At 42.8% G+C, this 12,773-nt stretch overlaps 1 protein-coding gene across 20 annotated transcripts in view; it reads left to right on the forward strand.

The window, feature by feature from the left end:
• Positions 1 to 2,066: 2,066 nt before the first annotated feature.
• LOC107309443 (poly(rC)-binding protein 3-like) overlaps positions 2,067 to 12,773 on the forward strand; it is a 465,303-nt gene continuing 454,596 nt past the window's right edge. For all 20 annotated transcript variants that reach the window (XR_014943608.1, XM_085540380.1, XM_085540385.1 and 17 more), the window contains exon 1: positions 2,067 to 2,344. The gene's annotated coding sequence lies outside the window, so the exon portion shown is untranslated. The remainder of the gene's footprint in view (positions 2,345 to 12,773) is intronic.

Genomic DNA, 12,773 nt, shown 5'->3' on the forward strand with positions numbered 1-12,773 from the left:
CCAAATCTGTGAACTCCTGGGTTTAGTCACAAGACTGCTGAACAATTTGGTTCAGAGGGAAGGTGAGAAAGAACTGGGAGAAGGAAGCGGCTGGCTGAGCCCGCATTGAAACAGAAGGGCTCTTCCTCTGAGTTCTGTGAGGAGAACGGAGACATGCGGGGAGCTCCTTCCTCTTGTTTTATTTCTGCTTCACATGAGCGATTCGGAAAGCTCATTATTCCTTCAGATCCTCTGCTGTAGCTGTGTGGGAAGCAATTCTTTCTTCGGAGGAGGAAAAAGGGTCGAAATACAGGATAATGAAGTTGTTGTTTGCTCCTCAGTGTGCCTTTTTCTGCCTAATGAATGATTCATTTAACGAGGAGGCTCCAGCCTCAGCCAGCAGTTGGGTTCCAGGCACTTGGCCTGTTCCGGCACCTCAGCCAGCAGTGAGCTGAGTGCTCCTATCCCTTCTAGGCAGCAGGCAGCATAGGGCCATCGTGCTCAACTGGGCTGCCTGCAGCCTGCCTGCGAGGCTCCCACATTCCTGCCCTCCTTCCTGTTGGTGCCAGGGATTTAAGTGGTACTTAGATGCAGCCCTTAGGTACCCCTGCACTCACTGCTCTTTCTCAGGAAGGCTTTGTTGGCTGCCAGGTGCCACCAAATGCTGCTCATTTTGGTGATTTCCCTTCCTCAGCATCAGTGTGCATCCTGGAGCAGATCCTTCTGCTATTTACTACACATGCTCCTGCTTATCTCAACGTAGCAGTGCTTACGAAGCACAGCTTGTGTACCAGTTGCACGTCGTGGATCCAACAGCTTGGCCTGCGTTTGCTCTCACCGCTTATGGGACAGCGCCAATTCAAAACCACAAGTCACAAACAGACGTGTTTGCATACCATCGTTAATAGCTGTGTGGATTTTTCCACCCCTCTCAACCAAAACCCTACAAAAACCAAACCAAACCAAAAATTGTAGAAAGGTTTCTAAAGATGCTGTATTTACACGTTCAAAAGCAACTTTTGCTGGATGCCTTTTTAGTTACAGATGTATTTCTGAGGTTGATTAGGCTGGTAAAAGCTTGCTTTTGTAGCTTCTCAATGTTGGCTGCATTTGGCCAGGTGTTTCAAGCAGGTGTGACTCTCCGAGACCACAGAGCCACAGAATGACTTGGATTGGAAGGAATCTCTAAGATCATACAGTCCCAACCCCTTGCCACGGGTAGGGCTGCCACTCAGCAGATCAAGCAGCTCAGGGTCCCATTCAACCTGGCCCGGAATGTCTCCAGGGATGGGTCATCCACAGCTTCTCTGGGAAGCCTGTGCCAGTGCCTCACCGCCTTCTGAGTAAAGAACTGCAAGCAGGATCACACAGCAACGCCGTTCCGCCGTTGATCCCGAGTACCACGCTGCTTTATTAATGGAAGGCCGCGCACAGTTTCGCTACTTTTAATTGAAGTCCGGCTCTCAGTCCCTCGGCTCGCTGCTGCTGCTGCTTTCCTCAACGATGTCGAGCGAAGCTTACGCAGGGCGTAAGGACCAGCCCGTATAACGCCCCACTGCCAGTCCCGAGCTCCCCTGCCCCACGTCCGAGGGGCTCCACAACCCGCCGGGAAATCCCGGCTCTTGCCGCCCGTCCCGCTCCATCCCCGCGGATCCCCCGCCCTCAGGTTCGGCTCCTGCCGCTCCGCTCCGCCTCCGCCCGCGCCCCGGTCCCGGCCCCGGCCCGCAGCTGCGGGCGGCGGGGGGCGCCCGCGGGCGGCGGCGGGAGCGCGGGCGCGGGGGTGGCCGAGGAGCGACGGCGTCGGCGTGAACGCGGCTGCAGAGCCCCAGCCGGCAGCGGGAGCGGCAGCGGCAGCGGGAGCGCCGCGCCCGCCGCAGCCGCCGGAGCCGGGCGAGGAGCGAACCCCGAGCCCCGGCCGCCCGCAACCCCGCGGGGAGGCAGCCAGGGGGACCCCCGCCGACAGCGTGACCCCCCGCCCCGCCGCCGCCTCCGCCCGCCCCCAGGAAGAGAAACAAAACAAAACCCGGGCACCGCCACGCTCTCCCTTCTGCTCCTCCTGGCATTCGGTGGCAGCTACCTTTGCGTGGTTTTTTTTTCTTTTTCTTTTTTTCTTTTTTTTCTTTTTTCTTTTCTTTTTTCTTTTTTTTTTCTTTTTTTCTTTTTTTCCCTTGGGGATTCTCCTTCCTCCTGCCAGACTGACTTGCACCTTCTCGATAATTTCTCTTCCCCTCGTTTTTTAATACTCTTCTCCCTGCTTCCAAACCCTGTGTCTTGTGTGTTTCAGTACTATCACAACCTCTGCTAAAAATAGATCTTTTTATATACCCTTCCTCCTCTCTGACCCCATCCAACACCCCTTGTTAAGGTGAGTTGTGTCTTTTCATCACTTTTTCCTTGTGTGTTGGCTTTTTGTTTTTGTTTTTATTATTATTGTTACTATTTTTGGTTTTTCGCTTTTTTGTTGGTTGGTTTGTTTTGTTTTTTTCTTTCTTCCTTTATTTCCTTCTTTCTCTCTTCCCTTCTTTCTTTCTTTCTTTCTTTTCTCCCTCCAAGGCAGGTTTCAGGGAGGAGGGGATGAGGAGGAGAGGATTTTACAGGGAGCCAGGCGTGGTGTTGGCACAGCCTTATTTCCCTTCTGCAGCCTCAGCATCCTCCCGGACTGCTCCCTTTATCCCAAGGATGTAGCTGGCTGATGGAAGTGGGGAACCACTCTTCTTTAGCACTGCATGCTTGGAAGCCGCAGAACACCAGGGGAGGAAAAAAAAAAAAAAAAGAGAAAAAAAGAGAAAAAAAAACATCAAAACTGCTCTTTTTCTCCTTTGCCCCCTCCTGCCCTCCCCCCCACTCCCTCCTCCTCTCTGCATTTGGTTTTCTTACTTTCTTTCTTTTATTTGGTGTGTGTGTGTGTGTGTGTGATGTAGCTTGATTTCCGTCTTTAAGCAATTTGCAGGGGACTTGGAAAGAATTGCATGTGATGTTGAGGGGGTTGGGGGGGGGGGGGGGGGGGGAGAGTGTGAGCGTGCACGTGTGTCTGAGTGCGCGCCTGTGTGCGAAGTGCCTCTGTTATTCTGTGTTTCTGGGATGGTGAGGGATGAAGCTTCCCCGCTGCACACAGAGCGGGCAGCACGGCAGGAGCTGTGTAGAGGAATCAGTCAGGGATGCAGAAAGCACAGAGCTCCCGGCAGAGTTCAGTGCCTCGTGCTCCAGGACATCTCCCCGTGGATCCTTATAGCACCCGCGAAGTGCTTGCTCCCAGTGCTTCCTCAGCAGGGCAGTGCCTGGAGAGGGAACTCCGGAGCTGAGTGAGCTGGGAGTGCACCCCGTCCTCGGTGCAGTGCTATTGCAGAGGAAAAGAGCGTTGTGATCTGAGCAAAGAGATCACTTGCTGTCACTTATTAGTATTGTTAAAGGAGAGGTGAAGCGCTGTGGCCAGTCAGCAGCATCTCTGCAGCCAGGTTTACTTTCCAATCCCAAAGTTGTTTCAGTCTCTTTTCACTTCCTCGGCTGCTCAGCTAACTGTTCCCATTGACAACAGAAATGTGTTCCTGCAGTAAACCCATCTGTTTGGAATCTGCTGGGGAGCAATCTATTATTCAGAGGCAATCAAGTAACTTATTTGTTTCATGGATTTTTTCCCCAGTGCTTTCAACTCTGTATTTTACCTATGTGCATGAAGTGGGATGATATAGATTTTAGTTGCATTTTAACGATGAGTTGAGGCATAACTTGTGGGGTGCCATTTGCAAAGTGTCACTTGATATAAAGCAAAATAACAGCCTGCTAGCTCTTTTTCAGGGATTTTTCCTCTCTCTGTTACTTGTTCCACAACAAGCGAATGATTCTGGTAATGAACTTGGAAGGCAAATGGGCTGCACAGTGATGCACAGTTCCAAACAGTCAGAGCTCAAAGAGATGACATGTCTGACTGTGAAATTTGGGTGTGTTAGGAGATCTATTGGATTCAAACTGCATGCAAGAGCACCTTGTGTACCTAGTTTTCTAACAAGTTATATCAATTTTGCAACTGTAAGTTGACAGATGAAATAAAAAGGTTGCTCCTAACAGTCTGGTTACAGGAGCAGTTCTGTTCTCTGTCTAGTTAATGCAGTCCCAGTACCATCACTTTCCACACGCTGCATAGATGATGTTCAACAAAAACGAGCAGTCACAGGATAGGTCTTACGTTCTCAAGACTCACCATTTCTCCTTGTTAGCTGACATTAAAATAATTTACACTAATTTGCCTTGGGGTTTTCTTTCTGCTGGGACCGGATGGTGTTGTGGGAGCAGGAAGTGTGCTCCAAGTGAGTAGTGCCGTTATGGGTGCTGGGCAGCAGTGAGGGAAGGAACACCTGATGTGCTTTGGATAGGGTAAGAGGAGAAAACAGCCTGGTGCAGCAGCTCCTTATATACATAAATAAGGGTGATGCACATTGGCTTGTCAGATGCTGGTCTGCTGAATCCCGGCTACTGGCTAAATATTGTCTTGGTAAGCACTGTGATGTGATTTTTATTATTTGATAGAGTTTGCTCTTAAAATCACATCTGGCAGAGGAGACCTCGTATTCTGTTGATGAGAGTCATGCCTGTTTGTTTAATCCAGAGGAGGGTGAAATACTCACAACTCCTGCTGAAGTTAGTTAATAACTAACTCCTAATAACTCCTGCAATAGTTAAGTAAAGACAGCAGTTGTCAAGATTTTGTTTACAGTGGGATCTAGGATATTTCTAAAGGATACAATTGCCAACAGATCTGTAATGTGTCATTTTATTTGGATTTTACATTGGGCGCAAATATTACGTGTTGAGGAAAATGCATTATTTTTGACACTGAAACGTGTCGGTAGATGAAAAACTTTTGCATTGTTTTTATCATGGGGTTTTTAGGAGAGTTCCCTTGGTACTAGTCAGCTGTTGGTAAGAAATCAGCATTGGCTTCACTCTAAGTTCCTTATGTAGTGCTGATTAACTGTTGACATTGGAAAAGGAAAAATATAATGCATGGAATATATCTTGAAAAAAAAGAAGAAAAAGTCTGCGTAATGTGTTCCTTTATCATAACAACTGAAATACAAAAGAGCTTTCAGCTGGATACAGAAATACTGAAGCAAGGTTAACGTGGAGTTTGATCTGGTGGCCGTTTCCATTGGCGTGAATGGCAGCACACCAGCACTCGGAGTTTTGTATTGTGTATGACCTGTGATGAAACTTGCCTTTAATTTATGTTTTGAGCCTTGGATAAAGCCTGCAGTTATTCACCTCTGAATTTTTTCTCGCTCTTGAAACATGCCCTATAAAGTGTGAACTGCCATAAACAAACTAATGGGAAGAGAGTTCAGAAGTCACTCTGACTTTGTGTAGTTTATTGTTATAAAAGTAAAGTAGTGCTTGTCTCTACTGATTTGTTAGCCAACTATTTCCTTCTGTTATCACGCTTTATTATTCTGCAGTGTCATACTAAAATGCTTGGTCAAGGAGTTTCCATCACATGGATGTGGGACTTCCACTACTGAAGAGTGTGTTTGGTCCTATCCTAACTCACAGCTACCCCTTGGTTTCAGTAGCAATTCATTGCAGGACAAAATTGACATTATATTCAGACATGCGTACTGAGGAAGCTAATACTATGTTGGATTTTCTTAATTTTTTTATCAAGGAAATGAAAACCACTGTAGTATTGATTAGGACTTTGAGGGGCGGGGTGCTGTAGACTTATCTATGACCATGGAGACTACAATCACAGTAAATGTTGAAAAGCAGCATTATCCATCTGAAAGCAAATTACTCTATTTTTCTCCGTAAACCCTGCCATCTTCACTAGATTTAAGTGTTACTGTGTATGCATTTCAAACTGAGTATTTGTAATTTTAAGATGTTTAAATGAATGAGGTCACTTTATGCAAACCTTATTTTTTATTTGCATTTTGTCTGCTGGAAATACAGTTTTCATAATAAACTAATACATATGTATATATATATTTTGTGCTGCACTTGCTTGCACAGGGAAGGAAATTAGTATTATATTCCTGGGAGCTGTGCGTAACTGAAGCATCAAGTGCAGATCAGCTCTACCTTCAGCTTTGTTCCCAGTCTTGGTGGATGTGGATGAATGTCAGTGATGATGAGTGCTGGTGCATGGTGGGGAGAAAAAGAGGCTGGCTCTTAAGGAAACCAGAGAGTTTAACCCTGGTGCTGGAGTAGTTGTATCTTACTGGTCTAAGGAACAAGTGGCTTCCCCAACCTCAGTAGCAGTGAAACTCCTGTCTCAGTTTGCATTCTGTGATCTGCTTGTTTTTTCTCCCATATTACAGTATATATGGAAGGTTTAATTACAGTGTAGTAGAGCTAACGCAGCTCTCTGGCTCTCTGATGACAACTGTTCCTAGGAGGTCAGTGGAAAGTAATTGTGGAGATGGGGCTCCAGAGGCAGCATTTCATCTTTGTAGTCTTAATTTACACCAGTTGTCCATGTATTTGTATATTGCTGTTGTACTCTACTTGCTTTATGTGAAGAAAGTGTTTCCAGGAGGGCAGAAAATAGTAATATTGTTCCCTTTCTGGAATAACAGGATGTAACAGCTCCTCCCATTCGCTCAGCCCCAACTAGCTGAAGGACAGCAAAAAATTTGACATGACTACAAAATTCCATACTTCATGGCAGGAACCACATTTTTAAACGTAATCCAAAGGGAATGAACTTTTCAAAATGACCCTGTATTAGCGTGTCCCCATGATCAGAGTTGACTTCTTTGTGGCAGCCCAGTGAATTCCTGGATGAGGTGGGATGTGATCAGTTTCTCCAATAGGGACCACTGTTGTGGCTCCATGTTGCCAACTGGACTGGCTATCCCAGCAATGCAGTGAGACCAGTAACAAAATGTAAACTTTGTTAATAGGGCAAAATATATAACACAGTCTGCCTTTCTGCTGACGAACAGTGCCTCTAATAGGATTCACGAATCCAAGTGTTTAATCTATTTACCTTGCAACATCTGTGACTTTCTCATCTATGTGGCAAATATATTTAAATACCGTGGGCAGTTGATAGACTATAAGGTACAAAAAAGCTTATCTTCTGTAAATGAAAGATAAAATTCTTTTTTATTGTTTTGGGGGAGTGTGTTTGGCTCTTGACTACACCTTATTTGATTAACATCTGCCAGTCTGCTTAAAAATAGTTGCAAGAAAGGTTTGCTATTATTAATTTTAAACAGTCTTTTCTTTGTGCTTTTAAAAAGGAAGTTCCGTTTTGTAATGAAGTTTTAGAGTAGGCCGCTGAGGTATGATGAAAACTCAATCCCCTTAATGACTGGTTGTTAGCATGCTTTGATTAATATAAATGGCATATATAGTGACAAGGTCTTTTTAAAACTTGCAAGCACTTTGCATACAACAGTGTCTTTTATAATGACTCATCTGGAGCTCCCATAGAGATTTTTTTTTTTTTTATCTTCAGTGAAAGTACAGAAAAATTGAGCAAATTAAAGCAGTTGGATTGAGCTCCAGTAGAATAAAATAGCCATTACAGTTCAGTTCCCTTATCTGTCCTACAATTGCCATCTTTTCATCTGGGTGAGTTCAGTGTAGATCATGTCTACAAGCCAGCCATACAAGTTTGGGGCAGTTTGGCTGCTTCAGTAGTCCAGGTGGAGTTACGCCAACACTTCATGCCAGTGTGTTGAATGGCAGGGAGTATCAGCTGGGGAATAAATAGGGCCCTGAGATGGGCCCAAAAAACCTCTGAGGAAAAGAAACAAAAACAAAATACCTGTTTTCTTTGAGAGAAGCCAAAACATGGCCTTAGAGTATTTCTAAACTTCCTTGACATTAAGGGCTGTTCTTATATATGACAGTCTCAACTGCACAGTGGCAATGCGTAATCCTAATGAAGTGCATCTAACCCAGTAGAGACCGTCTTCACAAGAGCAATAAGGGAGAACTTTACAACTGTAATACTTGTATTTAGACAGGGATGTAGATAGTTCCTGCTTCTGTTATAAAATCAGTGGACAGGTGTGTCCTGTTTTATTTGTGTAACTTTTGAAAAAGTTTATGCATGCAAGATTAAATAGTGAATGGAGGAGTATGTTTACTCTACAAAAATATGGAAATGCAAAATTAGTGCTCATCTTTGCTTTGGGAGCTTTTGTAGCCTCCAATAAAGCTCACCTTAACTGCCACTCTGTAAAGATTTAAAATGGATTAGTATAGTTAAGGTCATGTGAAACAGTTCCTCAGTTCCAGCGCTTCCCTAAGTGAGAGACTCTGGAAACAGGCTTACAGAACAGTGACAGCATGGAAGGTGTGAAGTATCATCATTATTATTACCTCAGAGAAGCTTATCTTGTATGAGATGCGTCTGTTCCATGCACCCTGCATAGGCTAAGATTCCTTGCCAATATTACTGAATTTTAGCAGTCTCTCACTGCTCAGTTAATGTGGCAGTATGAAATAAATTGAACGTACTGTCAAAAATCCAGTTTAAATAAAGAACGTGTTAGTTATAAGAACATTCTAAAAGTATTAACTGTACATGACTGTGCAAATTTAAGGCTTTAGCTATAAGCTTCCCAATGTCCACCTATATGCAAGGATTTATTTTTTTTTTTATTTGTATTCTCGCCTGGTAAAAAATACTTTGTGTAATCTAAAAGCAGATGAATACTTCATAGGTAATACTTTCCGTATCTCAGATGTTACAGACATCATCTAATTAGTCATCACAGCAAACCCCATTGGGTTTTGTACTAGCTATGTAAAATTTTAAGCAGCAATAAAAGCAAAATGTGAGGAAACAGGAGAAATTATCATAGAAGCATAAAATATCCTGAGTTGGAAGGGATGCACAAGAATCATGTTCAGTTCCTGGATCCACACAGGACCACCCAAAAATCAGACCGTATGTCTGAGAGCATTGTCCAGATGCTTCTTGAACTCTAGCAGGCTCAGTCCCTTGACCTTTTATAGTTAGCTTTCAGGAGTAGCTGTGATGTGTGAACTAGGGAAGAAGCATGGATTTGAGTGGTCTTAGCCATCAGGTTAGTTTTCAGGCTTTTTACCCCCTTTTTAGTGGGGATCAGCTCCTTCATGAGCTTTCTGGGCATAAGGGTTGGCAAAGACTGCCTGGCTATGTAGAAGAACCTGGGAACGGGAGGATTTTGCAATTTCTTCTTTCTGGAAGTAAAATTTGCAATGCCATATGGATAACATGGGATCATCCACTCCCCTGAGATCTTTCTTGTGCGTATTGGAAAGACAAGCTCAGGCTAGATCTTCAAAGCCAAAATCTAAGCAGGAACTTCTGATTTGCAAGCACACACAGATTTTGCTTGTGTCATGTGAGAAGGGGCTTTTACATGATGTATAATTTTATGTTCAGCTTGAATTCACAGAATCAGAATCATAGAATGGCTTGGGTTGGAAGGGACCTCAAGGATCATCAAGCTCCAACCGCCCTGCCACAGGAAGGGCCACCAATCTCCATATCTAATACTTGACCAGGCTGCCCAAGGCCCCATCCAACCCGGTCTTGAACATCTGAACTGAATTCTTGCTGCTGCTGGAGAGGGAGTCTTGCATGCTTTGTGTTCCTGGCCCGAATAAGAAAAAAGAAAAATTAATCCAGATCAGCACTTCAGTCCAGCTGTCTAACTGCTCATATTAACGTGCAGCTCCTTCAAGACAAAGAATTGTGGAACATGAGGATGGGCAGCATAATAATGATTCAGGATGGTCACGAAACTGTGTTCTTGATCTGAAACTCCTGATGAGATTCAGAGTTGGAAATGATTTAGAAGGGAGTCTGGTTAGGGTAACTGGTAAAATGCTTCACATTTCTCTCGGAAAAAAAATGTGGAAAAATAAAAAGGAAATCAGAATAGAGTACCATCATAGAAGAACAGCAAGATATCATAATATGTTTTTGTAATAAATGAAATAAAAAAGCACCTTATTGGCTATCATTTTTATGACTTTTAAATATTAAGTTGGAAAATTACATTATGCACAAATACACACAAAATCACACTATGGATCACATTCTTTGAAGGAAAGAGTTGAAAAAGAACAGCACTCAGAGCTGTAAGAAATAAGATGCTGACAGATGATGCCATGCTGTCTAGACTAGAATAAAAGATGCATGGTAAAAACTTAGCTAACTTGCTTAAATAAAATATTTTAAAATTCCAAGAAATCACAAGTGGTAGTTGATGATCTTAGATTTTACTTTGATCATGTTCTGTGAGTTCTGGTGTCTTTTCATAACATTTTTAAAATGCTATTTTTTCTCTCTTTAAGTATACCTATGGAGAATTGCATACCCATAAGAAGATATGTGTGATTCTTCTGGGTTATCCAGTTCAATCTCTTGCTCTTACAGCCAAGATATCATGTAATTCCTCTCATGTACTGATCAGACTCTTCCTTACAACTATTTAGGGATTATTTAGTTCCTGTACTATAATTCGGAGGCTTTTTCAGACATCTGGTTTCATTTCTCCTTAAATATGTCCATGGCCTGCTTATATTACTTTGTTCTCAATCTAATCTTGTACTTCAGCTTCAGTGGTGTTTTCTGCACTGTGCTTACTACCTCAAAGCATAGAGCAGTCCTGTTCCTTAAAAAACAAAATTCTTGCATGACAGAGTTCAGTGCTGGTTAGGGGTCCTGAGTTATTGTGGAAGATAGATAATGGCGTGGAGGTAGACTCAAGAGGGTTTTCACTGTGCTCCTAGTTCACACTATGAGTTCATTCTCAGCAGTCTTTGGTATTGACCTTCAAAGTGTGATGTGTCAGGCATTAACTCAGATTTTTCCTTCGGGGTAGGTTTTGTCTTCAGGTGCATCGTTCTCTACAGGGTTTTTGCAGACTCATTTCCATTTGGCTTGCTTCTGTTTTCTTACTATAAATAGTTTTAGTAAGGCAGAGGCAACCTTTGTTTATAGTTTGAATAAATCCTGTTTCTCTGTCAGATTAAATTTCAGTTGCTGAAAGTGGACACTTTGACACTTAAATAGATCCAATATTCTAACCGTTAACCTTACAAATAGGAGGTAGCCATTATGCTGTATGCAGAATCATTTTTGAATCAGATTGCCCAACAGCCTTAATCAAGAATGCCTTGTATTTCATGAGGATTTACTATTTGTACTTCGTTTGGGAAGCCTGGAAATCAGTATAGTAAGTTTTGATTCTGGACTCATTTCCTAATTCTAAAGTTACTGGAAAAAAGAGTGCGTACATTTTGTTTCCATTCCACGAAGTACAATGTAAACAGAAGATGGCAAATATAAGTAGATGACCTTTTTAGATCTCAAGAATTTAATTGAAATGGTCTTATTTTGAAAATCAAAGGGCATTCGTTCTTAATATTTTCAACTTGCTCTTTATTTTCACCAAAACAAAGAAGTCATGATACTGAAGCTTTTAGATCTTTAAAGTCATTTCCCTAATGCATAGAGCATTTTAACTAACATTTCACAGACAAGGGTGAATACTCTCTAATTAGATTTATATGGCTATGGATGTCTTTATCAAGCTCAAGTATGCAAACCATTTTATACATTACTGTGCCATATAAGTAGATTGGTATTCTGTATGTCATTAAAATAAAATACAAACAACAACAAAAAACCTACCAGCAACAGAAAACCAACATCTTACTACAAGGTCTGCTCCAGAAGTAATGCCTTCTATTTTATTATGTTGGCCCATGATGTCACAGGCAGATGATGGTGGTACTGCAGTAGAGGTTGAACCTTCCTGCCCAAATGGGTATTTTGTTGCAGATGGCAGCAGAGAGATAGTTTGACAAAGTGGCATCTGACATGCAAGTGTGTTTGAAACACACACTCCATGCATAAATATTGCACCTGTTGACATTCACCAATGCACGCTGATCACTGATGGAGATCAAACAGTGGGTTTTTTTTCTTGATCTGCAGTGAAAGTACAAAGATTTTGAGCAAATTAAAGTACAGTGAGGAGGTGGGTGGCACATTTCAGCAGTGGCAACTGCGGCAGTGGGTCACCTCTGTCACCACTCACTTTTATGAGCTCTTGTTCAGTGCTGGCAAGAAAAGCATAACTAACAGTGTTGACTATGTTGAAAAAGAGTGTTTTATTGCTGCGAATTTGCTCTATTAAGTATTGTTATTGTATTCTTCAAATCGGTTGTAGTTTCTGTGGAAATAAATAGCAGGCATTACTTTTGGAGCAGCCTATTTCTATTCCTTGTCATTAGCGTTCTGTCACCTTGATTCGTGAAAGACATAGTTCTGTTACTTACTAAATATGGAAACCCATTCAGTGTAACATTTATAAATGCTGCAACAATACTAGAATAAGCAATGTTTAAAACTCAGTGAAGTCCTGCAAAGAAAGCAGCAGCTGGAACTGTAACTCATATGAGCTGCCCAGCACCAGATGCTCCCTCCTTTCTGCTTTCCCCTGTGCCCGTTCATATTTGCCTTGCTGGCAGAATGACTTTAGGCATCTTATCTGCAAGGTCTTAGTCAATTAGTAATGAGCTACCTTTCCTACTGGTGTAGATGTCCTCTTCGTCAAAAAGGATCTTGTCACAGCAGTAAGATTTACGTATACCTATGCAGGTAAATAACTTCACTCACTGGATTTGTCCCATTTAACCTAATGGGGCTGCAGCTTGTCATTTGAGTAGGAGTACACTCTGAGTCATACTGGTCCTGCAGACCTGGGCGTGGAAGGGATTCAAGATCAGTGTTGGGGAATAAATTGTCAGCATGTGCCTGCAGAACATTTGGACTCAGAAGGATG

This window comes from Coturnix japonica, chromosome 2, assembly GCF_054131305.1.
Source record: "Coturnix japonica strain WE chromosome 2, WE-NBRP24, whole genome shotgun sequence".
Classification (NCBI taxonomy): domain Eukaryota; kingdom Metazoa; phylum Chordata; class Aves; order Galliformes; family Phasianidae; genus Coturnix; species Coturnix japonica.